At 39.0% G+C, this 27,838-nt stretch overlaps 1 long non-coding RNA gene across 1 annotated transcript; it reads left to right on the plus strand.

Moving 5' to 3' along the window:
- Positions 1 to 17,631: 17,631 nt before the first annotated feature.
- Positions 17,632 to 18,355, plus strand: LOC134316563 (uncharacterized). The gene is made up of 2 exons (XR_010013108.1): positions 17,632 to 18,011; positions 18,168 to 18,355. It is a non-coding gene; the product is annotated as an uncharacterized LOC134316563 (long non-coding RNA).
- The last annotated feature ends 9,483 nt before the right edge of the window (positions 18,356 to 27,838 follow it).

Here is a 27,838-nt window from a genome sequence, read left to right on the forward strand (position 1 = left end):
AGGCAGACTCCAGCCGCTAGGGGTCAACAGCGAGCCGGCAATCAGGCCTAATGCCCAGCACCTGTGTACAGGTCTATAAAGAGACAGAGAAACAGCCAGAACTTGCTGGTTCTTTGTCTCATGCGAGCAAACACACGCAGCCGGTAATCTTGGTAGAGGATTGAAAGTTTTCACTCTCACCCCATTTCTCTCTAATCTCAAGTTGTTCTCTCTCTCTCTCTAGTAAAAGAAAAGAAAAGAAAGAAAAGCAAAGAAAGAAAAAACAAAAGAAAAGAAAAAGAAAAGATATATATATATATATATATATATATATATTTATTAGTAAGTGAATATTAAAATATTAGTTCAGTCATTCTCTCTGTTAATTTATTATTATAGTTCTATATTTTCTGTTGGGAAAGCCTTTTGTTTTGTTTACCCCTTTTTCTCATAACTCATGAGGTGGCCATTGTTCCCCTGGCAATCCTTTGTTCTTCATTTTTCCCGCTCAAACTTTTCCCCAAAACAGGTGGTGTTTGTATTTTCCACCTGAGTTGACACACTTTATAAAGAACCTGATTAGCTGAGTGGTAGAGCACTTGATCAGTGTTCTGACGACCTGGGTTCAAATCCCACTAGGAGAGTTTTTTGTTTGTTAGTTAAATTGCCTAATTCACAGATTACTAAGCACTTGGGTCCAATTCCCAATTGATCTGGTAGCTCATCTAGTAAAGACACCTGCGTGGTACGCAGGGGTTTGGTGTTCAGATCCACCACTGGGTGAGCGCCATTACATAATCAGTATATAATGAATACATTACATGGTGGTTAAAAGTTCTTAATATTTGTGCCTAACCAAATGTTACCATGATGGAGTGTAATCAATACAACAATCATTAAAAACTTGACAGGGGGGTGCTTGGGCAGTGCAAAGGTTTGACACACTAGCACACCACTGCTGAGTGTTCGAATCTCAGCAGAGCCACCTACCTGTTTAGGCGTCCATACAAACACAAACACGCGGCACAGTGGCACTGTCGCCTCACAGCAAGCAGGTCCTTGGTTCAATCCCCAGGTGGGGCGGTCCGGGTCCTTTCTGTGTGGAGTTTGCATGATTCCCCCCCGTGTCTGCATGGGTTTACTCCGGGAGCTTCGGTTTCCTCCCACAGTTCATGCAAGTGAGGTGGATTGGAGATACTAAATTGTCCATGACTGTGTTCGATATAACCTTGTGAACTGAAGAGTAATGAGTAACTACCGTTCCTGTCATGAATGTAACCAAAGTGTAAAACATGATGTTAAAACCCTAATAAATAAACAAACATCAAGAAGGGAAGATTAAAGTTGTGGCTCTTGTATGTGATATGGCTTTATGTGAGAACCCAACACTGGCAGGTTATAAAAAGCCTACACAAGTTGGAAACATATCAGAAGGGGTGTGTGGTGTTCCGACTCTCCCAGATCAGATTAGGGTTTGTGCAACCAGCAGTGGATTCACAATTGGTAATTGGAAAGGATAAAAGGGGGAAAATCCAGAAAAAAAAACACTAGTGACAGAAGATTGCTGATAGTAGATAGATTGCAGTGCTTGACTGTAAGTGTAATGTCATGGATTTAGAGCTCACTGTTTTCTGTGAAAAATGTGCTAAGAAACTGAAAGAACAGCAGCAACAGTGGAATAAATCAATTCAAGAGAAGGAAAGAAACTTCTAAAGATTAACTTTAAGAAAGAAACAGAGGATCCTGTCCTGGAGTTAGTAAACTGCTCTGCAATTATCCTTATTGTCACACCTAAACACAGTGGTGGTTATGGCAAATAGCATAATGTATTGTGTAAAGTTTTTTTGCCTTTGTGTGTTAGCATTAGTGTTACAGTAAATCTGTTATTGCCTATTAGTAAAACTTGGATTATATGGAACACATGAACACAAGTGTGCAACCTATAGAAGCTTCATTGTGCTAATTTACATTTACATTTTTGGCATTTAGCAGACGCTCTAATCCAGAAGTGCTTCCATAGTAAACATTACCTTACTCTAGTAAAAGTAAACAACAGTCTAAGAAAACAAATCTGCTAAAACCCTGTTAGAACCAAAGTGTTTTATTTTTGTTTTTTTTTGCAATAGATGAATTAGTAGTAGTGAGTGTTAGTGAGTAAGTACATGTCAGCTTAAGTGCTTGGTAAAGAGGTGGGTTTTTAATTGTTTTTTAAAGATAGCAAGAGACTCAGAAGTTCGGACAGACAAGGGAAGTTCGTTCCACCACTTGCCAGTACAGAGAAGAGCCTTGATGCTTGTCTTCCTCGAGTCCTGGATGAAGGATCAAGTCAGGCGACACTAGTGGATTGGAGGTTGCGTGGTACAGAGCGGGGTTTTATTAGACCATGACGGTAGCTTGGAGCTGGTCCATTTTTGGCTTTGTAGACAAGCATCAGTGTTTTAAACTGAATGCGTGCAGCTACAGGAAGCCAGTGAAGAGAACGCAGCAGTGGGGTGATGTGGCAGTGTGTAGGTTGGTTAAAAACCAGACGGGCAGCTGCATTTTGAATGAGCTGCAAGGATTTAGTAGTGGACATGGGAGCACCTGCCAGGAAGGAGTTGCAGTAGTCCAACTATGAGATTACAAGTGACTGCACAAGAATCTGAGTAGCTTCCATGGAGGGAAATGGAAGGCCGAATCTTCCTGATGTTGTAGAGGAGGAACCGGCACGATCTTGTCATGTTGGCTTCATGAGGAGAGAAGGTCAGCTGGTTATCTAGGATGACACCAAGGCTTCTTACATTATCAGATGGTCTGATCTGGGAGTCATCAAGAGAGATGACCAGGTCATGGGTTGGAGATTGATCTCCAGGAATAAGTAACAGCTCTGTCTTGCTGGGATTGAGTTTTAGATGATGAGCTCACAGCACTAATCCGCCATATTTTGTCTTTAAGGACACAATACAAACCTAAAACACCAGTAACACTAAATTTTTGGGGTGTTTATGTTTTTTGGCTACTTTATACAAAATAAATGAGTATCTTAACTTTCTTTTATTAATGTATTAAGTAATTCATCCTCTATACTTTTTAAATGTCATCGACCTAATTTTCACAACCCTACTGAAATATCTATCATCCTGTAGTTACTGACACTTTTAATCAACGACATATTAAATAACAGCAGCTCGCAGTAAGAACGAGGGTGGTTGCTTTGAACTTTTCGTCTCTGTGCTCTGACCTCAAGAGGAATTCTTAATGAGGAGATAGCAGGTTGCAGATGGTGTCATGCTTAAGACATTTTAATATTTAAATGAAGACTTAAAAAAAAGCTGGTGGATACTACTACTAATAACAATAATAATTGTCAATACATTAAAATCTAGTATTAATTTGTTTTTGCATAAATTATAAAACTGGAACTGGAACACCTTAGATGTCTATATTTACACCGATCAGCCATAACATTTAAACCACCTCCTTGTTTCTGCTCACACTGTCCATTTTATCAGCTCCACTTACTATATAGAAGCACTTTGTAGTTCTGCAATTACTGACTGTTGTCCATCTGTTTCTTTACATACTTTTTAGCCTGCTTTCACCCTGTTTTTCAATGGTCAGGACTACAGAGCAGGTATTATTTGGGTGGTGGGTCATTCTCAGCACTGCAGTGACACTGACATGGTGGTGGTGTGTTAGTGTGTGTTGTGCTGGTATGAGTGGATCAGACACAGCTGCGCTGCTGGAGTTTTTTAATACAGTGTCCACTCACTGTCCACTCTATTAGACACTCCTATCTAGTTGGTCCACCTTGTAGATGTAAAATCAGAGACGATCACTCATCTATTGCTGCTGTTTGAGTTGGTCATCTTCTAGATCAGTGGTCACAGGACGCTGCCCACAGGGTGCTGTTGCCTGGATATTTTTGGTTGGTAAACTATGCTCAGTCCAGCAGTGACAGTCAGGTGTTTAAAAACTCCATCAGCATTGCTGTGTCTAATCCACTCATACCAGCACAACACACACTAACACACCACCACCATGTCAGTGTCACTGCAGTGCTGAGAATGCTCCACCACCCAAATAATAGCTACTCTGTAGTGGTCCTTTGGGGGTCCTGACCATTGAAGAACAGCATGAAAGGGGGCTAACAAAGTATGTAGAGAAATAGATGGACTACAGTCAGTAATTGTAGAACTACAAAGTGCTCCTATATGGTAAGTGGAGCTGATAAAATGGACAGTGAGTGTAGAAACAAGGAGGTGGTCATAATGTTATGCCTGATCGGTGTATATCTGCAAAAATGTTTCCTTTAATCAAATATTCATGCACTCTTAAGAAAGTAATATTATTATTTAGTAAAAGGCAGGATTTGCTCCAGACATGGCTGGTTCAGTCCTTTTGCATAATTGACTGTAACGAGGTGGCTGTCTGCCGCTCATCCACATTAAGAGGCGTGCTTTGTTGCATGGCCTATTTTGACTGGCAGAGGGGGGCATGGAGAAACAGTTGTGTTTTTCTATTTTCCTAATAGCAGTCACCTGTGACTCGTGGGCGCTGATGTGCTCCGGATGAAAGTTTCTCTATAAATATTGCTGTTTCTTCTGTCCTCAGAGCATTAGCTGGCACAACTTTTCTCTAGAAGCTGTGATGTCAGATCACTTCGGTTTTCCGCTGAATAACAATGATTAGCATTCTGTTGTTTCTGTGAACACACCTCTGTTTTTCGTGGCTTTGGGCCATGTGCCAGGCTTGTTCTGGGAAAGTGGAATGCCCCAGTAGCTGCATTATGTCCCATTTTCCTGAGGTGAGGCATGCCCGTAAATCCACCATAGGTGTGGAGGAAGCACAAGTAGAGTGGTTAGGGTGGTCACCCGTTCAGGGCCGGAACCAAGAGGCGCAGAGAGTTCTCCTATTGTCCTTCTTTCCGAAGACTTGGTTTGTCAGGGACAGCTGAGAGAGAACTGGTCACATTGAAACAGTTCTTATTTCTGCACTATCTCTGCTCTATTTCCAGTCTTCGTAGTGGGTTGCGGATCCTTTTTCTGTTGTTACTTTGTATTTAATTGGCCGTGTTCTTTTCTATTCTCCTCTATTCCGTTTGGGTCTCTTTAGCCACAGTATTATTCTAACCTGGACAGAGTTTCTGCTCAGGGGTTCTATTTTCTCCTCCTCAGGTATGTGCACACTCTCGTGTTGAGGCGTGTCTGCTCGTTTCCCCCATTACAGATGACTAGAGTGTTAAAGATTTTCAGGGCATGCAGACCCACAGCAGACTGTAAATTAATTTATTTGAAACAAATCTTTTTTCCCAACATGTCTGAGTGCTGCTCAATTTCTGTTGTTTATCTTGATAGTCTGACACTGATGAATTGTTTCTTCACAGTGGAACAAATGTCTGAGAGAGAGAGAGAGAGACTGGAATGTCAAGTAACAGAACAGACTGATCTTGTGTTGGACCACAACACTAATCTGATAATGGCAGTTATACATGCTAATCACAATTCAATTTCATAAACCAGTTTTATTGCATATATATCTGATTCTGCAGGACAGCAGAAAAAATAGAATTGTAAAATAGAAGTTTCTATTTATTTAATTTTATATTTTAGGGGCCGCAGTTGCACCAGTTATGAGGACCTATGATCCGACTTTTCACCCCTATTAACAACAGCCAATCGTTGTTCATACAGCCGCCCAGCCCAGTCGAAAGGCAGAGCTGAGATTCGATACGATGTATTCGAAACCCCAACTCTGGTGTGCTAGCGTACATTTACCGCTGTGCCACCTGAGCGGCTAAAATAGAAGTTTCTAAACATGTTTTATGTTTCTGTAAAGGAAAGTAAAACTTTAATTAACTAGGAAGAGAAACTATCATTGTTATAACATGATCATATATTTACATTTACGGCATTTAGCAGAGCGATTTACAAAAGTGAACAATTTACACAGTAAACATTTCCATACAAATCTGCTGAAACCCTGTTAGAACAAAGGAATAGATAGTAGTTTTTTATTTTTAATTATGCTATAGAAGATTAGTAAGTGCATGTTAGTTGTCAGCTTAAGAGCTTGATAAAGAGGTGGGTCTTTAATTGTCTTTTAAAGATGGGGAGAGTTTGTTCCACCACTCGGATGCTTATACAGAGAAGAGCTGTAATGCTTGTCTTCCTTGAGTTCTGGGTAAAGAGTCAGCGAGTCACACAAGGTGTTATGTAGTAGCTGGTGTTAATTTAAAACCGCAGCATTCATTAATAACAGTAAAAATGGAGGGCTGACTGAGGAGAGAAACTCTGAAAGTGCCCAAGATTCGCGTCATACGAATCGACTCCTGATTCACTTAAAGGACGAGTGAGACTAGTGGCTTGTAGGTTGCATCGTACAAAGTATGTTCTCTAAAGCAGGGGTTTTCAACCATTTTGGAGATGCGCTCCCCTTCGTGTGCCAACCGCGAACTTGCACCCCCCTTCCCCCTCCAACTAGTGCCACGCCCCCCTCCCCTTCATCAACGACCACACAGAAATCATTGAGAAGGCTTCTGACAAGCTAAAATGACGTAATTAACATTGTGCGCATCATATATACGATGCAATTTTGCTGATTTAAGATATTACAACAAAATAATACAGCCCGATCCCATCAAAGCCGATTCTATCAGCACATTATATAAATTCGTGGTTCACTTTGGTAAATCGTAAGCGGTTCTTGCTTTTTGATGTAGATGAGAGCAGAAAATGTTACTTCACAGAGTCAAGCATAGACAAAAGTGCATCAATTACTAAGTTGGTTAGTTCGGGATCATCTGCTCTGCCTGACAGAAAACGTTTAGCTCCATATGCAGAACGAGTCTGAGTCGGTTACCGCTCTGTGGTAATACTCAGTATAATTAAGCCTGAGCTTTTTAAGGTAAGCGAGTAACACAAAATGTTCTGTAGTAGTTGGTGTGTATTTACAACCACAACATTCATTATAACAGTAAACACGGAGAGATGTCTGAGAAAAGAAACTTACGCTGCGCTTAAAATTAATCGACTCCTGAATCACTTATATCGATACTGTGAACAGGGCATCTCTCTTAAAGACACACACACGTCCTATAACAGCAGTCGTTGCTTTTGTCACCGGTTTATCTTCACTGTTAGCCCTATTTTGAAGGTTTTTTTGAAACTAAACTGAATAACATTAAACGTGCGTGTGAGCGTGGTCAGTTAGAGTAATGAAATATATCTCCCGTGGGTGAAAAATGAATTGCTTTAGTTTTAGAAGTAAAAACATCTCTTAATGCCACGCCCCCCGGTCAGGCACTCGCACCCCCCCCCCCCCCCGCCCCACAGACCATTGCGAAAGCTCTTGACAAGCTAAAATATTATAATTAACGTTGTGCACATCACACATACAATGCAATTTTGCTGATTAAAATATTTACTTCATATTGTAAGTGGTTCTTGCTTTTGATGTAGATGAGAGCGGAAAATGTTACTTCACAGAACCAAGCAGAGGCAAAGTACATCAATTGCTAAGTTTGCTAGTTCAGGATACTCTGCTTTGACTGACAGAAAACTCAGGTGAGCTAACTTTTATCTCCATGGACAGAACGATTCTGACTTGGCTACCGCTCTGTGGTAATAGTCAGTTTAATTAAGCCTCCAGCCTGTAAGGAGAGCGAGTCACACAAGGTGTTATGTAGTAGCTGGTGTTTTTTTTAAACTGCAGCATTCATTAATAACAGTAAAAATGGAGGGCTGACTGAGGAGGGAAACTCTGAATGTGCACAAGCTTCGCTTCATATGAATCGACTCCTGACTCACTTAAAGCGATATTGTAAACAGAGCATCTCCCACTACACCTGTCTTAAAAGCAACGACTGCTGTTATAGGACATGGGTGTGTGTGTATGTCTTTGTCACTGATTTATCTTTACTGTTAGCCCTATTTTTAAGTTTTGCTAACCAACGGTTCTGAACTGGATAACATTAATGGTCAGCGAGACAAATCAAATGTGTCTCCTGTGGGTGAAAAATGAATTGCTTTAGTTTTAGAATCTCATGTCACGCCCCCCTGGACAGGTACAGGTTGAAAAACCCTGCTATAAGATACTATAAGTAACATTTATTCAAAATGATTTTAATTCTGTGAAAAGGGTATATTACCATGATATAAATAAAATTCTGTCTATATCATAAGTGACCTGCAACCCTTGTGTGTTAGAAGACTGTACTATAGAAAACCTTTATCTAATGTTTACGATAGTGGCTAATAAAGGCAGACTACATAGCTTAACTAGACCATTTCTGTAACTGATCATTTTTGACGTGCACAGAGGCATTTAGTCAACAAATATGCCTTACTTCCAGCTGTAAAGCCATAAAATGAATGTTAATGTAATGATGAAGCAACACACAGTCCCTGACTGAACGTAAAAAGTTATTTCAGTATAGCACTATATTTTACTTGTGTTAACTGTGTTAAAAATGGATAGCATTGCTAGGTTTTTAGTTTTAGATAAACAAACCGTTAGTTGTAGTTTTTATTTCTTTAAAAATAATGTTTTGAAAGTTTAAAAACATACACATTGAAGCATACTGTGGCTTGAATTTTCTCATAGAGATAGTCATGCACTACCATCCATGATATCAACCATCTCTCATTCAGGCACCTCAACCAGCTAGCAAAGGTCGCTATTGCATCAGCAATGAGGAACCTATTAACTATTGTCTCTCAAAGATACAGCCAGTTATGTCTTTTGTGAGTGCCTGGCCAGTCCATAGCATAACGAGCTTCCTAGATGCTTTCTAGATTCCAATTTCACTGCAAAACACTTTGAAATTACAAACACTTGATATTTGTTAGCTAATCGACTTTTCAGTAAGATTTACATCAAAAAAATCTTTAATCAATAAAGCTTTCAATCTGTCTAATTATTCTAAGAAGTACTATATTATCCTCTCAAGATTTTACATAAGTCTCTCAAAGCAAGCACAAGGACCTTTTATAATAGGTTCACCACTCAGATTTGACCTTTGAAGATGTAGCAGCGCAGTGCACCCTGACAATGGCATTTATCACATTCAGCACTGGTGTATCCGCACTCATGCTGTCCCCATTTTAGCTCTCAATGGCATAGGGCATTGTGCATGTCCACTTCATTTTGAATTTAAATATTTGACTTATAACTGTAAAAGAGTCTTGAAATTTTGACTGTATAATATGGCTATTAGAAAAGAGCCTTTATGCCTGGGATCACAGGCAGCTTAGGCTTCCTTAATAAACGTTTTAATAAAGTGGTGCTAAAAGCACTGCTAAATAAATTGTATTCTAAATGATCAGAATGGTTCTGTGTAAGAAACAGTTTATTTGAAAGAAATTTGTCAAAGTAATTGGTGACACAGTGGCACTGCAGTCATGTTGGTGTCATACAGCTCCAGGGTTCCTGGTTGACTCTTCTTTACAGTTGCTGGTTATCTGAAGTTGAAAATATGCTTTCCTGGGTTTCTCCTGATATGTTTCCTGCCATCTCATAAAAACATGCCAACTGGTTGATTGCCTATTCTACACCGATCCGGCATAACATTATGACCACCTTCCTAATATTGTGTCGGTCTCCCTTTTGCTGCCAAAACAGCCCTGACCCATTGAGGCATGGAACCAGCATTAACTTCTTCAGCAATTTTAGCTACAGTAGCTCGTCTCTTGGATCGGACCACACGAGCCAGCCATTGCTCCCCACATGCATCAATGAGCCTTGGCCGCCCATGACCCTTTTGCCGGTTTACCACTGTTCCTTCCTTGGACCACTTTTGATAGATACTGACCACCCCACAAGAGCTGCACTTTTGGAGATGCCATCACAATTTGGCCCTTGTCAAACTCGTTTAAATCCTTACGCTTACCCATTTTTCCTGCATCTAACACATTAACCTTGAGGATACAATGTTCACTTGTTGCCTAATATATACAGGTGCCGTGATGAAGAAATAATCAGTGTTATTCACTTCACCTGTCAGTGGTCATAATGTAATGTCTGGTCTGTGTATATTATGCCTAGGTATGAGTGGTGATTAATGAGTGGTGATTAACTTACTTCATTTTGAACCACTACAATCAGTTTGAGTGGTGATTAATGAGTGGTGATTAACTTCCTTCATTTTGAACCACTACGATCAGTTTGGCAGTTCTTTCTTCTAAAAAGCAATCTTATAGCATGGTGCTACCACCATCATATTTAAAACCTCATAAAAAACATGAAATGACTAAAGAAAATGACTGATTGAACGATTAATATTATTCCAAAGAATAGGGTTTACCATGGTTTACAGTACAAGATGTTGAAAGTTGTATGTGCTGTTTTTCTAGTGGCCTAAATAATGTTGGCAGTGTCCACACTGTCTATTTTCACAGCGAAACTTAAAAAAAATGTGAAACAGGTAATCATGTGCATGTGTGTTTGCTTAAGAAGAGAAAATATTTTTGTAGGGTCTCAAAGGTTAAATAATGATGCCTGAGCACTTCCTTACATCCCTGTAGTGGTCAGGGTTACCCCCTGCACTGCCTGAGGAAAAACTGCAAGCTTACACTGTAAAAGTGATAAATAAAAATTGTTTAAGGTCAGTCTAGTGAGCAGAGTTAACATAACTGAAGGTGAAGGGTGGAAAGTATAAGTTGGTTTACTATCTGCTCCAAACAGCACAGCTCTCGAAAATCTGGCAGGGAATAAAAGCCCAGGCTTAAGAGCACAACCATGGTAGCCTGACAGTGTGGTGGGGCTTAAAGCCTCAACTCTATGATTTATAGTCCAGACCTCTTAACAACCCATCCACTCTGATCCCAGCCTAGCCTTAAATTTATGCCCCTTCAACAGGAACAATTTTTCAAATCAGAATCCCTAGTGCAGATGTTTTGTCTACTATTGCAATCTAATTTCTAAAGGGATGCATTAAATCAGTTGATGTTACTAATCAAGAGGGAAAACAGAGCATCATAGCTCATCTATTTAGGCACCATAATAGTGAAAACAAGGTGACTAGCAAGATAGTCTGTCACAACTTTCACCGATTAACACTAACAGTTTAAGTGAAAGTTAATTATACAGCTACAAACACACTTTTTTACATCTGATATCTGACATATTCCGAAATTAGTACATGTTAGCAGAATACTAGTCCAGAGTAAGCCTGGTATTATTTTTTTGGAGAACAAGCAAATTGCCAAAAAGAGGAGCTGGCAAGTCTGTGAGGGAGAAACCTTGATATAAAAACACTCCCACCTGGAGCGAAGGCTCAATGAGGCACAGGTGAATTGTCAGTTAAAAGGAACTGACACGCCAGTCATTAACATACCCTTGACCTCTCTGCCAGCCATAACTGGCATTGCAGATTAAGCAAAATTCTGCAATTGGGTCCAGCTGGCCTCTTTAATAAGAACTTCCATATGTTTCCATATTTTAAAGATGTAAAAGGTTTCTGATCAGTACATTGTACCTACCACATTAGTGATATTGCAGTGCTGAAAATAGTCCATTAATGAGGGTTCTAAGGGGGACTTTATACATACCAATAAGTGTCACTAATTTATGGCGTTCATAGAAAAAGTTAACTTTGTTTAGTTTTTGCTTCGTCATGTTGAAAAAAAAAGCTGCTGCATTAAGCCTCTGATCCTACTACCATCCCTTTTAGCTTTAAAATAAAGAAAAATACATTCAGTTCCAGGAGGAAAGGACAGTAGTTGTGGGCCACATAATTTAGCGTAAATTCAATTATAGAGATTTCATTAATGACACTTGGCTGGTTGCATCCTTAGATGCTTAATGATGAGGGTCTTGAATTATAGATGCCTACAAGGGGCATTAATTATTAAAGTTGTCTCTGGAATGTCTCAATAGCTGCTGTGGAAAGAATATCTGCAAGGGAAATGCCATCTACATAATTATACTGATTAGCTTGGGGCTTCAGTTCACCTCCTCTCTCCTATAGATCTTTTTGTCAATGAAGTGCTACAGGCTGGGAATAAATAGCTTGACTTTGAGGTATCAGTTGGTTTCTGTCAGACAGTGATGTAATTTCAGGAAAACCTAAGGTGATACAGACAGACTTACAAGGTTGTAAAGCTACAGTTAAAAGTAATGTGTTTACAATGAAAAACTATTAGCCACACAAATATGTGTGACACAGGTAGTATGTTAGGAGTAGTCTGGCTGTTTAATTGTTACCCGAAAGCCACCCTGCATTTTAAACATTTCACACTGGTTTGTTATTCTTTCTTTTTGTTTTGTTTGTTTGTTTTGTTTGTGTGTGTGTGTGTATATACTCTCTGACATTTTCTGGATTTAATTTTCAGTTCCAGCTAATGTCAGTTTTTATGATGGAGGTCTCCAGAAATCCAAACTTTTTTACCTTTTCTTGTTTTCTGAATACTTTTCCACCCATCTCTATAAAACAAACCATGCAGGTTATCAAAAACAAATTTCACTTGTGATCTTACCATTATTAAATCAATTTAATTTACAATTTAATTCGCTTCATCCTGTACAGGTTTGGAATGGTCTGGTAGATGTGTGGTGTGTTTGAAAATCTAGTGCGCTCTCTTCATAGGGTGTGTTTGAAAACCTAGTCCGCTCTCTACATAGACAGCATTTGACATCATCCTGTGTGCGCTCCCGAGAAGGAGGCTGTTAGAAATCCTAGATGCCTTAATATCCTCACTAGTAAGGTATCTTAAAATTTCAACGCTATTTTGACTCAAGAACAAGTGAGCATCCGATGCTGCCTCAGCATTCAGTGTGGCACTTTTCTCACAGAAAAATAAAAAATATGGCGGACGGACGGACTTATTTTCAAACGTTAATAAATTGTCATTGATTTTTAATTTGTATTAACATGTACAAGTGTATTTATTTGCAAGTTCGAGCTTGTCAGGGACAGTTTCACTGTTTTCAGTACATGGAGGGAGATGTTATTTGACATGCTAGCGCGTTGTGCCACCCCATCCCATTGGTTTGAATGGCATGATGCTGTGTTAGATTAGTAAGCAAAACCCGATGTTATCGCTGTCTAAATAGCGCGTTCGAATAACTTGTCTTATAAGTCAATAACTTATTAGAATCCTCTCTACTTAAGCAGCTGCCTATGTAGGCAGTAAGACAGCAAGGCAGCTCACTAGGTTTTCGAACACACCCATACAGTATACTTTTGGCAGGGTGCCAATCCATCTCACTAATATCTCACACGTTCACTCATTTGCACATTGAGGCAATTTAAAGTAGCAAATCCACCTTCTGTATTTTTGACAGTTTAAAGGAAAACTGAGTTCTGGGAAAATAATGTGTGAAACTCCACACAAACAGTGGCCAGAAGGACCTAAATGCACCAACTTCACCAGAATTGTTGATGTGGTGTTTTACATTTTACTGCTCATTTTAGTTTAGACCATAAAGGTATTTTAATATATTATGAATAATACCCATCAGCCAAACATACCTGCTGTATCTCATGTGAATATTAAAGCTTATTTTAATTTAATGATTTTATCCTGAATGATCAGCAGCATATGTACATGTGATTTGTATTGTAGAAAAGGAAGATGTCTTTCTGTTATCACACTACAGAAAGTTGCTTTGTTTAATCATTTATATAATACATAATACTAATGCTAATGAGTTTGGAATAGGATATTAAATAGTAATTGCAAATAAGCACTTCAACCAGTTTATTCAATGTCTCCACTAAGCAGTAAATTTTATTTTATTTATTTATTTATTTTACTTTTAGTGAAAATATGGTTCTTTATGGGATTATTTGTGGGATGAGAAGTGACCTTTTTCTGTTCCATTATGGTTCATCCCCCTGCACACAAAGTGAGGTCCATTAAAACATGATTTTCAATATAATGTAGCTAAAAAAGCCACTAACAAAAGGAGACCATGGCGAAATAAATAAGGTCGCCAAAACAACGGAAAGAAAGTAAAACATTAATGACTCAAAACTGAATATGACAACAAGGTTCTCGGAAAAGAGAGAAAAGGAAAGCCAGAGTCTGTACTGAGTCAATACCCCACTCCATCAACTGGCAGAGCCCACACCCAGCATCACCTTACAGGCAAAATACTCTCCCAGGGCGGTTCCATTGTGAGGCCTGAAAATGCAGTAACCTCAGCCAGTAGAAAACAAGACTAGAGCAAGCCTGGGTGTCACGGTATCAAAAGAGCGGTTGCAAACAAAGGAAGTGTAGGGCAGTTGTAGCCTAGCGGTTAAGGTACTGAACTAGTAATCAAAAGGTTGCTGGTTCAAGCCCCACAACTGTCAGGTTGCCACTGTTGGGCCCTTGAGCAATAACCCTTAATTGCTTAGACAGTATACTGTCACAGTACTATAAGTCGCTTTGGATAAAAGCATCTGCTAAATGCCGAAAATGTAAATGTAAGTGGCAAACACTCAAAAGAAAATCTAAACAAAACACCTCCCACCTGAAGTGAAATAACACTTAATGATGCACAGGTGATGATCATTTTAAGAGAAACCGGCTGATCACTCATCTGCGCCTCATTGCCTTGCATGATGAAGCAAGCTTCTGTAGCTGGACCCAGCTGAACCCATTATAACTTCAATGGATTGCTCAGAGTCCTTACCTTTTTTCTTATTTGTAATCATAGTATTGATCAGGCCATACTTTGGTAGGATCTAGGCCCCAGACTCCATATGCTTTAATAATCAGTTCTGCATTACAGTAATGGTGTTATAAGAGCAGTATTATTTTGCTTGAAGAAATGGATGATGATGGGGCTATTGTGTAGTAAAGCTTAGCAGTTATTTGCTCTTTGCTCAGCTAAAAGGAAAAAAGAAAAGCCAGAGTCTGTGCTGAGTCGGTACCCTACTCCATCAACTGGCAGAGCCCACGCCCAGAATCACCTTACAGGCAAAATGCTCTCCCAGGGCGGTTTCATTGTGAGGCCAGAAAATGCAGTAACCTCAGCCAGTAGAAAACAAGACTGGAGCAAGCCTGGGTGTCACGGTATCAGGAAACAGCAGGTTAATGGCAAACACTCAAAAGAAAACTATGACCAAACAGAAAACCTCCCGCCTGAAGTGAAATAACACTTAATGATGCACAGGTGATGATCATGTTAAGAGAAACCGGCTGATCACTCATCTGCGCCTTATTGCCCTTGCATGGCAGATGAAGCAAGATTCTGCAGTTGAATCCAGCTGGACCCATTATACCTTCAATGGATTACTCAGTCCTTACCTCTTTTCTTATTTGTAATCATAGTATTGATCAGGCCATACTTTGGTAGGATCTAGGCCCTAGACGCCATATGCTTTAATAATCAGTTCTGCATTACAGTAATGGTGTTATAAGAGCAGTATTATTTTGCTTGAAGAAATGGATGATGATGGGGCTATTGTGTAATGCAGCTTAGCAGTTATTAGCTCTTTGCTCTACTAAAGGCACTACAGGACCTTCAATCAAACAAACTGTAGAAGTTTAAAAAGGAAAAACAAACACTTCACCAGTTAGAGGTTAGATTGTGATCAAGAGGTTTATTGTTGAACAAGTAATTTCTCTGCAGAACGATGAAACAAAGAATCAAGTAATTCCTGTTATATTATTAATCATTTATTTAGTCATTTAGTTTGACATTTTAGCTAGGTTGAAAGTCTGTGGTTGAAAGCTTGTTCTCGTTCTCTTGATAATTAAAAAAAATGAATTCAGCCCCAGGACCTGATGTAGAGAGCATTAAACCTCATGCTACATTTCTGCTTGGATCAGAGTATTAAATGTCTTTTAGTCAGTCGCATTGACTCATTTCACTAGAGTATTACAAATGGCCAGATCATATATCACGTGACCAAAAATATGTGAACAACCCTTCTAATTAAAGACATTTGTCAAGATGAACTTAAAAGCACAGAATACATATACAAGTAATCTGGTTTTATGCAAAGTAAATAAATCACAAGCTGGCAACTTAAATTTCATTATCTTACAAACCCCAGGTGGTTTGATTTAATACATTTGCTGGCACTGTCTCTCAGTAACCAAAAGTAATCGATTTCTCCCCGTAGCTGCTCGTATTTCTTCGCTGGAGCAATATATTATCCTGCCATTCTTTAATGTGACCACAATGAGCAACATCAAAACCCTACAGACTGAAACAGAGACTGACTGAATGCTATTAGAAATCTGGATGAACATAGACTAAAACAGCTTAATGAGGCTAACCTTTTATTAAAAGCAAACAGTCCCTTGGTATTAATGAATGTGTTGCTATATGTAAAATTAAACCAGGAAAACATTGTTAATGAATAAAAGGAATGTTGTATTATAAAAATCTTATTCTAATGTGCAAAGGGGAAAGCTAGGGTTAAATACAAAGACGATTTTTCTTGCAGTAGTTGAGGTTTATATGTTAGTCTGAGTAATTCAGCTCCAAGCATGAGAACATTTGGCAGCAGTCTGGCACAGTAGGAGGGTGAGTAAGGCTGGTTGCACTATCAAGACGACTCTGCCTGATAAGGTGCAGTATCATGGTGACAGAAGTAAAAAAGTGTCTATCGAATTTTCTTACAAAAAGCTTATAAAATGAAGCAAATGGAATTTTGTGGTGGAAAACGTATTTAAATAATAAATTAAAATGAAATACAATCGTTTAATTAATTTATTGGCATGCTTACAATAGAAGATGTTTGTTTATTAGGATTTAAAGTCATGTTTTACACTTTGGTTACCTTCATGACAGGAACGGTAGTTACCCATTACACAAGGTTATATTGAACACAGTCATGGACAATTTAGTATCTCCAATTCATCTCGCTTGCATTGACTGTGAGAAGAAACCGGAGCACCCAGAGGAAACCCACACAGACACAGGGAGAACATGCAAACTCCACACAGAAAGGACCCGGACCGCCCCATCTGGGGATCGAACCCAGGACCTTCTTGCTGTGAGGCGACAGTGCTACCCACTTAGCCACCGTGCCGCCCCTACAATATAAGAAAATAGAGAAATAAAATCATTGTTTAGTAAAAGCAATTCATTTATTGCTTGGTGATTAAAACAGTTCCCTATTTACACTAATTCGGGTGGCACGGTGGCTCACAGCAAGAAGGTCCTGGGTTCGATCCCCAGGTGGGGCGGTCCAGGTCCTTTCTGTGTGGAGTTTGCATGTTCTCTCCGTGTCTGCATGTGTTTCCTCCAGGTTTTCACAGTCAAAAGACATGCAAGTGAGGTGAATTGGAAATGCAAAATTGTTCGTGACTGTGTTTGACATGAATTTGTTTTTTGAAGTGTGTTTTGACTGATGAATTTTGTGTAACTACCTGTTCTGTCATGAATGTAACCAAAAGTGTGTAAAACATGCACTGTAACAAATTTCTGTAGTTTTTACAGTATTACTACTGTAGAATGATAAAATTCTTACTGTAGAACCTGTACACAGCATTTTACTGTAGATCTGCAAAGGATCATGGTCACGATTCAGTGGTGGGCGAATTCTACAGTAAGCATATTTCTGCTGTGAATCACAATACGGTAAGTTTAAGCGGGATTTTTCTTTTTCTGTCAGTTTAAACAGTAATCCGTCTTTGATAATAGTACAGTTTGCATTATATCTAACACAAATACTAGTTTTTTTTATCACTTAGAAAGACGTCTTTATATCATCAGTAACAGGTACAGAAATTAGAATTACTTGATAATAGTCACCTACTCTTTTAAAACGCTATCAAGACAGAAAGCAAGCTAGCTCGCTAAACATACAGTAGAACTAATCGGCCAGTTGATAAACAACTAGCTAATGGTCTAGCCAAAAGTGATACACTAGAGAGCCAGCGTTCATAACATTACCAAAATAAGCTATTTGTACATGATATTTTGTTATCTGGTGATATTTAGTTGATAACGGCATCAGTTGAATGTATGTAGGAGTAACAACACTATTCGTAACGTTTGTGTTTCACCATGTTGTGGTGAAACTCGTCACTCGTTTATTTCTAGTTACCGTGAGGCATGTGTAAGTAGCCTACTGAAGTGGACCAAAGCAAAACAGAGCCCCAAAACAGGTAAGAATTTTAAACAGCACATTTTTAATAGTAGAATGTGTTTATTAATGTGATATCTTTAATGGGAGGTTAGGAATTAACTAAATTGTCATAGTCTCCAGTCTTGTATATACATTTCTACAGCAGTAACAGTAATTCCTTGTTTTATCTTTACAGTCCAGGGAAGAAAACTTTAGCCCAAGATATGGATTCCAGCAAATGTAAAACAAAGCACTTGCACATTTTTGTTTTTGTTCAGAACAGCTGTGTTTATAAAAATATGAATTTATTTATTTAATTATCAATGTATTTTCAAAAACATGTTTTAAAATGTTGAAATTCAATAAATGATTTTTTGTTACAAATGCAGTGTCTTAATTTTTACAATGTATAGTTATTTTTCAAATATTATTTTAGTGTTAAATGCTGTAATGCCTTTAAAGTAGTCTGATATTTGCTGTAATTATAAGACTGTGATAACAATTACAGTAAAGTGATTACTGCTGTAATAGGTTACAGTAATGTGAAATTACTGTAAAAAGAGCTACAGTACTGTGATTATTACTGTAATAAATATTACAGTATTTTATAGTTACTGTAATTAAATTTGCAGTATGCGTACTGTAAAATTTATTACAGCAACTTACCGGCTAATTGCTGCCAGCAAGTTACTGTACATTTCACAGTCTCCTTTTTACAGTGTGACGTTAAAATCCTAATTCTCTATTTGCAATCATATACAAACCACTAAATACTTCAAGCTGAATTTTATATGATTCTGTTTCCTGAACTGACGGAGGTCAGAATGAACTGAACATCTCCCCTAAGAACATGTAAAAGCAAACAAACATTAGGTAAAACAAGCAGTGTGGAGTCGGTCATAGCAGGGGAGATCAGCAGGAACTGTAAAATCAATCCTCTCTCATCCATTGCTAGTGTTGAACTCCCACAGGCACAGACAGAGAGCTGCAGTTGTTCTCCAGAACAGAATTTGCTCAAACTAATATCTAATCTCCATTCTTCATTTAGGATTCTGCCCCCACATAAATAACAGCCATATTTTCCTGCCTCCTATTTCCCTCTACTCAAACTGTAATAGCGTTCTGCTCAGAATTAACATTCAGACTTGATAAATGCCAAATGAATTAAAAAGGCATAACCATTACATGCACAGCCAACTGAAGTAACGAGGCAGCTAGGAGTGCTGATGAATTCTGAGTGTGAATGTAGCTCATTTATCCAAGTGCTTTTTATTTTATAACTTTTTTTATATTTTTTATGTCTTTGAGGCACTTTACCAAGTAACAGAAAAATACAACTGCAAGCAGTTAAGACCTTAAGTAATGTTTGTGTGTTCATAAAGTTTTTGGCTAGTGAAATTTTATTAGGGAAACTCTTCAGATGGTGACTGGATGCCAGAATCAAACCTGAATTCTTGGAACCCATGCTGCGGTGTGGCACTAACCAGTTGTAAAGCTTTACAAATATCTTCAAACTGCTTTTTGAAATAAGCATATTATTTGTATTATTTGTTTTATCTTTGTCTTACCCTAGTCAGGGTCAAAGAGGGTGTGGAATCTGCAATGCAGTAACACACTCTGAACAGAACATCAGTCCTTCACTGAGTCTTCCTTCCTCAAGTATAGCCAATCATGTCTGTATGTAGAGAGGTGGGTTTGCATAACTGCATCACCGAGCACCCAAAATATACATATTGTTATAAGAGTTTCATAGTAATTCTTACTAATTACTTATAATGGCCTTATTGATCTGAGAAAAATACAGATTTTTTTATTTGATAGTATTGTGGGAAGTGGGATCACCCTGGCAGTAAAAGTAAGCTTAAGAAGAATTAAGAGTGACATGACATTCAGGCGCCCAGGTGGCACAGTGGGATATTTCGCTTGCACACCAGCGTCGAGATTCTGAACTCCTCTATTCAAAACTCGGTGTTGCCACCGGTCGGCTGGGCACCATATAGCGGGCATAATTGGCAGTGCCTGAAGCAGATACTAATTGGCCACCGTCTCTGCAGGGTGGGGGCTGGACCATGTGTGGGTGGGTCTTCATTCGCTGTGTAAGGACCCTGATTGGCGAAAGAGATGCCTGTGCAGAATGCAGGGGCAAGAAGAGGAGGGCTGTGCTCGTGTCAGAAGAGGAGTGTACAGTGAGGTGCTCTCCTTGGATGCAATCTGGTATCTCTCAGCAGCGGAAGACAAAATTGAGTGTGCTAAATCAGGAGGAAAATGGGGAGAAAGTGCATAAAAAAAAGGATATTCCGCTAGCACACCAGCGCCAAGATTATGAACTCCTCTGTTCGAAACTTGGCGTTGCCACCTGTCGGCTGGGCACCATCTAACGGGCATAATTGGCAGTGCCTGCAGCAGACCTGTTTCTGCTATGACCGGACTATGTGGGTGGGATCTTCGAACGCTGTGTAAGGACCCTGATTGACAGATAGAGAGGCGCCTGTGCAGAATGAATGGGTGAAAAAAGGTTCCGCTAAGGGCTGCGCGAGGGTCGGAGGAGGCGTGAGCAGCAGTATACCCACCTCAACTGCAATCAGGGATCTCCCAGCAGCGGAAGACAAATTGGCTATGCTAAATTGGGAGAAAATGCATAAATAAAATAGAAAAAAAAGAGTGACATGACATATGACATCCAGAAGAAAGCAGTTGTGAGGTTAGTTTCACTATTGTGCCTAGATGAATTTGAATTCACCCGGCCTCCTTAATGATATTCCTGATGATAATAAAATATTCATTCAAATAATTGCAATTGCTTGTTATTATTTTTTTTTTAAATGTTGAATTATGTAATGTTTTTTTGTTTTTTTTGAGCCTTGACCTCATGATGTTTTTTTTTCTCCTACAACATATTTAGTCTTAAATTGACCCTGTCCAAATTTTGGCAGGCATTAATTAATTTTGCAGGCATTATTATTTTTTTCCCTATTTTATTTATGCATTTTCTCTCCCAATTTAGCGTAGTCAATTTGTCTTCCGCTACTGGGGGATCCCTGATTGCAGTTAAGGTGGGTATATTGCCCGCTCATGCCTCCTCCGACCCGCGCGCAGCCCTTAGCGGAACCCTTTTTCACCTATGCACTCTGCACAGGCACCTCACTATTTGCCAATCAGGGTCCTTACACAGCGTTTGAAGACCCCACCCACCTAGTCCGGTCATCCTGCCCCTAGCAGAGATGTGTCTGCTGCAGGCACTGCCAATTATGCTCGCTAGATGGCGCCCAGCTGACCGGTGACAATGAGCCCAGGAGTTCAGAATCTCGGCGCTGATGTGGTAGCGGAATATCCTGCTACTGTTTTTCTTATTTTTTTAAAGACATTTTAAAAACATGTTTCAACTTTTGTCAAGCTCACATAATTTTAATGGTAAAACCTTGGCACATTAAAAAAGCTACAAAGCTGTCAAGGACCCTTAGCTCTTGAAAATTAAAGAGCCCTGTACATGGGCATTTTGACTATGAACAGTTACAGGAAGTTTTGGTAACAGCAGTAGGAGAACTAAATCTAACATAACTGAAACAAATTCAGTGAATATTAGAAAGAAAAAAAAAATATATATATATATATATATATATATATATATACAGTATATACAGTATACAGTATATATACTGTATATATACACCGATCAGACCACTACAGAGTAGGTATTATTTGGGTGGTGGATCATTCTCACCAGTGTGCAGTGACACTGACATGGTGGTGGTGTGTTAGTGTGTAGAATAAGTCCACCAACCAAAAACATACAGCCAACAGCGCCCAGTAGGCAGCGTCCTGTGACCACTGACCACGTCCTGTGACCACTGACCACCAGTGAGTGGACACGGTATTTAAAAACTCCAGCGTTGCTGTGTCTGATCCACTCATACCAGCACAACACACACTAACACACCACCATGTCACCACCAAGTATGTAGAGAAACAGATGAACTACAGTCAGTAATTGTAGATCTACAAAGTGCTTCTATATGGTAAGTGGAGCTGATAAAATGGACAGTGAGTGTAGAAACAAGCAGGTGGTTTTAATGTTATGGATGATCAGTGTGTGTGTGTGTGTATACAGTATATATATATATATATATATATATATATATATATATATACACAGTGGAGTCAAAAAGTATTTAGTCAGCCACTGATTGTGCAGGTTCTCCTACTTAGAAAGATGAGAGAGGTCTGTAATTTTCATCATAGCTACACTTCAACTATGAGAGACAAAATTAGAAAAAAAAATCCTTCCAAAAAAAAGATGGAAGGAGGTTTTGGCTTAAAATCTCACGATACATGGCCCCGTTCATTCTTCCCTTAACATGGATCAGTCGTCCTGTCCCCTTTGCAGAAAGGTATGGTGTTCTTGGGTTCTTCTTCTTCCTCCAAACACGACGAGTTGAGTTTTTACCAAAAAGTTCCATTTTGGTTTCATCTGACCACATGATATTCTCCCAATCCTCTTCTGGATCATCCATATGCTCTCTGGCAAACTTCAGACGGGCCTGGACATGTACTGGCTTAAGCAGGGGGACACGCCTGGCACTGCAGGATTTGAGTCCCTCTCGGCGTAGTGTGTTACTGATGGTAGCCTTTGTTACTTTGGTCCCAGCTCTCTGCAGGTCATTCATCAGGTCCCTCCGTGTAGTTCTGGGATTTTTGCTCACCGTTCTCATGATCATTTTGACCCCACGGGATGAGATCTTGACCCCAAAGGAGATTATCAATCATCTTGTATGTCTTCCATTTTTTTACAATTGTTCCCACAGTTGATTTATTCACACCAACCTGCTTGCCTATTGTAGATTCACTCTTCCCAGCCTGGTGCAAGTCTACAATTTTCTTCCTGGTGTCCTTCGACAGCTCTTTGGTCTTGGCCATGGTTGACTGTTTGAGGCTGTGGACAGGTGTCTTTTATACAGATAACGAGGTCAAATAGGTGCCATTAATACAGGTAACTGTGAGAGCCAGAAATCTTGCTTGTTTGTTATTGACCAAATACTTATTTTCCACCATATTTACAAATAAACTCTTTAAAAATCCAACAATGTGATTTCCTGGATTTTTTTTCTCATTTTGTCTCTCATAGTTGAAGTGTACCTATGATGAAAATTACAGACCTCTCTCATCTTTCTAAGTAGGAGAACCTGCACAATCAGTGGCTGACTAAACACTTTTTTACCCCACTGTATATACTGTATATATATATATATATACACCGTATATATACAGATGTACATTAGTGAAAGTCAGGTGGTTTGGTACTTTGTGTTTTTTGGGGTTTTTTTATAGGTATGTAAAAAACTCAAAACTAAAAAAATAAGTAAATTTCATGCTTTCAACTTTGTGGCAATGGTTTCAACATGACTGTGCTCTTGTTATTTGTTTTATTTATAAAAAACTATAAAAAATTATAACGTAAGCCTAAGACAATTTAATAACATCTTCTAAAATGTTGCAACTCTTAGCTAGAGGCTAATGCATGTATAAACTGCAACTAATGAAGTCAATTTGATGCAAAATTATTTTTCCAATGCAAGAAGTAAGAATCAAACAGCCCAGAACAAGAAGCCTAGGGTCTACTGGAACAATGCCATACTGACTCTGATGAAGGCTGTTTTTGTTATTAAAAATAATCATATTTTGTTAGGATTACATTTAAAGTTTTTATTAGGATTTTAACATCATGTTTTACACTTCGGTTACAGAAATGGTAGTTACTCATTACACAAGGTTCATCAGTTCAGAAGTTTTTTAATGTCCAACACAGTCATGGACAATTTTGTTTCTGTAATTCACCTCACTTGCATGTCTTTGGACTGTGGGAGGAAACCTCCCAGAGAAAACCCACGCAGACACAGGGAGAACATGCAAACTCCACACAGAAAGGATCCGGACTGTCCCACCTGGGGATCAAACCCAGGATCTTCTTGCTGTGAGGCAACAGTGCTACCCACAAAGCCAAACAGTAAATGCCAAAAAAACTAGATAGAACTAATGACCCTGTGGGAAGAGAACTCCCAAGTTTTAATGTAACACATCTTTATTCCATAGGATGCCTTTTTACTGATAAATAATACAACTTAATAATAATCAAACTTTTTGTTTGACTGCTTACCCGGGGGATTTACTTCATTTTAACTTTATATGGCTACTTAGATGGACTGTTTAGGACAAAAAGGTTCTGGTAAGGGATCAGCAAAGTGGAAGACTGTTTTCTTTGTGGAATGAGGCTCAGGAGGTTTATTTACAAGCTACTTATGATTTACAATGCCCCAGATCCAAGTGTAATTGGCTTGCTAGCCTGGCATCAGTGCTGGGATTACTCCACATAAAATTACGCAGCGTCTAAAGGGAGTGCAAAGCCTCTTCGATAGCCCTTACTGATAGGCAGCTATCCTTTGCTTTGATTTCCCAAAGGATTTGTGAGCACATATTTATTATAGAATATTTTTAGTTTAATAGTGCAATGTTTTATCATAATAAAAGTTGGTTTAGTGCATATAAAGCTTAATGACTATGTTGTGGGGTATGTTAAACTTATTATTATTCAAATCCTCGTTAAAAAAGCTGTGTTGTGTCAACAGTCTGTCGAGTCCAGTAGAATGAGAGTCACAGGATAATGAGCTGTAATGAGAAACAGACTCATCCATCTCCTGACAGACATTTGGCTAGACCAAAAGCAGACAGACATGGGCCATTCTGAACAATCAATTTAACTGATTTAGTATCTTCTCATGTAAAATGCAAAGTTCACATTAGGAAAGAGAATTAATTAACATTTTCGCATACAAAAACAGCACAAGATCAAACGTTTGTGGAGATCTGATTGTCTCGTCTACACTGATGGGCCAAAACATTAGAACCACCAGATATGCAATATGCTGTCAAAATTGTTTTGACCCACAGAGCTATGGACTTTATAGGAGGACATCTGAAGGAGTCCTGTATCTAGTACCAGCAAATTTCCAGCAGCTGCTTCAAATTCTGTACATGGTGGCAGAGGAGCATCCTACAGTGCATCCTGGCACCATTTCTTCAAACAGGATTGGTTGGACCGGTCAATCTTCTTCCACTGCTCCCATGTCCAGGTCCACTGTTTGATGCACTGTGTGTTGACACATTCACCTCATCACCAGTATTAAAATTATCCACAAACTGAGCCACAGCAGCAATTATGTCAATCCATACCAGATTCCTCCAACATGAATGTGTCTAGGCCAGTCAACAATCTGTTGGTGGTTTGTGGCTTGTACCTTCTCTGACCACTGTTGCTAAGTACTCACCATGGCTGCATGTAAGCTTAAAGCCAGTTGCCATAACTATTTGGCCCTCATCAATTTTACTTAAGTCTGTATGCAGCCCATACAGCTGCATTTAACACATGTACTAAGATAAATACCATCGGCTCAGCATTTATTACATCCCTGACCGTGACATGTACAACTGTTGCAAAATATATGATAACATACTGTATATTGATAACATGATCCTAAAGTTTTGACTCATTGGTGTACATACAGTATGCTTGCTGAACATTCCATTCCATAAACATGGTAGCTAATACAGATTTTGCTAAGAAGGGCTTGTGGGATACACTTCCATTTATTTACAAGAGCATTAATAAGTTTGGATACTCGTGTAATAATAAAGACTGGCTTGCATTTAGTGTTCCAGATTATTCCAAGTTTGTTTGGTGGATTAAGGTAAGCAAGCCAGTTATAGGTTTTTTCTGCAAACCATTTCCTTTTACACCTCACATCATACAGTATACAGAGGCATGGTTGTGCTGGATAGGGTTTCCTAAAACGTTCATTATGGCCGCTCAGGTGGTGTCCATGTAAAACACGCTAGCACACGCTAGGTGGCGGCAGTGATTAAACACGCCAGCACACCAGAGCTGACATTTCAAACACATCATTTTGAATCTCGGCTCTGCCATCCGGCTGGGCTGGGCGGCTACATGAACAACGATTGGCTGTTGTTCACACAGGGTGGGAAAGCCGGACCAGGGCTCTTCATAACTGATGCAACTATGACTTCTACTGGCTGATTGATGCCGCCTGTGCAAATTCGAGGAATAATGCGTTGATCAGGGTGTGGCTCTCCGTGCACAAAGCTGATCCGCATATGAACTCGCATGTGCCAGTTGCGGCGCTCCTCAGTCAGCAGTGGAGGGTTGTATCGGTAGAGGAGAAGTGTAATGCAATTAGGGTAATTGGATATGACTAGATTAGGGAGACAAATAAGGGGGAAAATTGAAAAAAAAAAGTTCACCATGTATTTAAAAGCAAAGTAAGTGGGAGCAAGCAGTGGGAGCAATGGTACAACTAGATTGAGTGAAAAGGGGAAAAAAAGATAAATAAAAAGTAAGAAAAATAAGTAAATAATTTAAGCATCGAAAACCATCTCTAATCTGTGACACACTGTGTACAAACAGACTCTGTTTACAAATGTGTGCAGAGATTTTTGGACTTACCTCTTGCAAGATTTTCATTACACACCGCACCGCCACTTTTCACTTTAATTTGCTCCTATACAGGTTTAATAAATGTTTTAAAATTAAACAGTGAGTGTAAATCACAATATAATGAATTCACAAATAAGAAGACTCAATTTCTAATACAACGACTAAGACATGAACATTTTGAACACAACAACATAACTGGAAAATTCTTAGCAAACCAAATAAAACATAAGAAAGAAAAAACAACAATCCCGGTAATCAAAGATGAGATCGGAATGATCACGCAAACACCAGAAGAAATAAATCAAGTATTTAGGAAATTCTATAAAAATCTCTACTCAATAGAACATGATCCAGACCCGGTAGATATCCACACCTTTCTTGATAATATAAACCTTCCAAAATTTACCGAAGAACAAAAAAGTATATTAGAAAAACCAATAACATCAGAAGAACTCCATAATGCTCTCCACCAAATGCCTAATAATAAAGCACCAGGACCTGATGGCTTTCCCGCAGAATTTTACAAGCACTTCTGGACATTATTCGCTCCAATATTCAGTAGAGTATTAATTGAAATAAAACACAACAAGAGATTACCAACAGAAATGAATACGGCTACAATCTCACTCCATCTTAAACCCAATAAAGATCCTACCTTACCCTCCAGTTACCATCCACTATCACTCATTAACACAGATACAAAGCTTATAAGTAAAGCCTTGGCTATCAGATTGGAAACAATCATTCCATCCCTCATACACCCGGATCAGACCGGCTTCATCAAAGGAAGGCACTCAACTACCAACATGCGCAGATTACTTAATTTCATATATCACACAACACTCCATAAGTTAGAAACTGAAATAGTTACGTTAGATGCAGAGAAAGCCTTCGATAAAGTCAATCGGAAATTTCTATTTACTACATTACATAAACTAGGGTTCGGAGAATCATTTATAGACTGGATTAAAACTCTTTACACTTCACCCAGAGCCACAGTCAATGCTAACGGACTAATATCACAGAATTTCACACTGCACAGAGGTACTAGGCAAGGATGCCTCTCTCCACTCCTATTCTCAATTTTTATAGAACCACTAGCTGCAGCTATACGACAAAGCCCAAATATCAAAGGTATCCGGACTCATACTATTGAACACAAAATCAGCCTGTACGCAGATGACATTTTACTGTTTCTACAAAACCCACTCTCGTCAATACCACAAACAATACAAATCATTGAACATTTTTCTAAAATCTCAGATAACTCGATTAACTGGTCTAAATCCACCATTCTACCATTTAACATGAATTTAGCAGATATAGCAACTCAGACCCTCCCTATCCCAATGTCCAGTAAACAC

Source organism: Trichomycterus rosablanca, chromosome 6, assembly GCF_030014385.1.
Source record: "Trichomycterus rosablanca isolate fTriRos1 chromosome 6, fTriRos1.hap1, whole genome shotgun sequence".
Taxonomy (NCBI): Eukaryota; Metazoa; Chordata; class Actinopteri; order Siluriformes; family Trichomycteridae; genus Trichomycterus; species Trichomycterus rosablanca.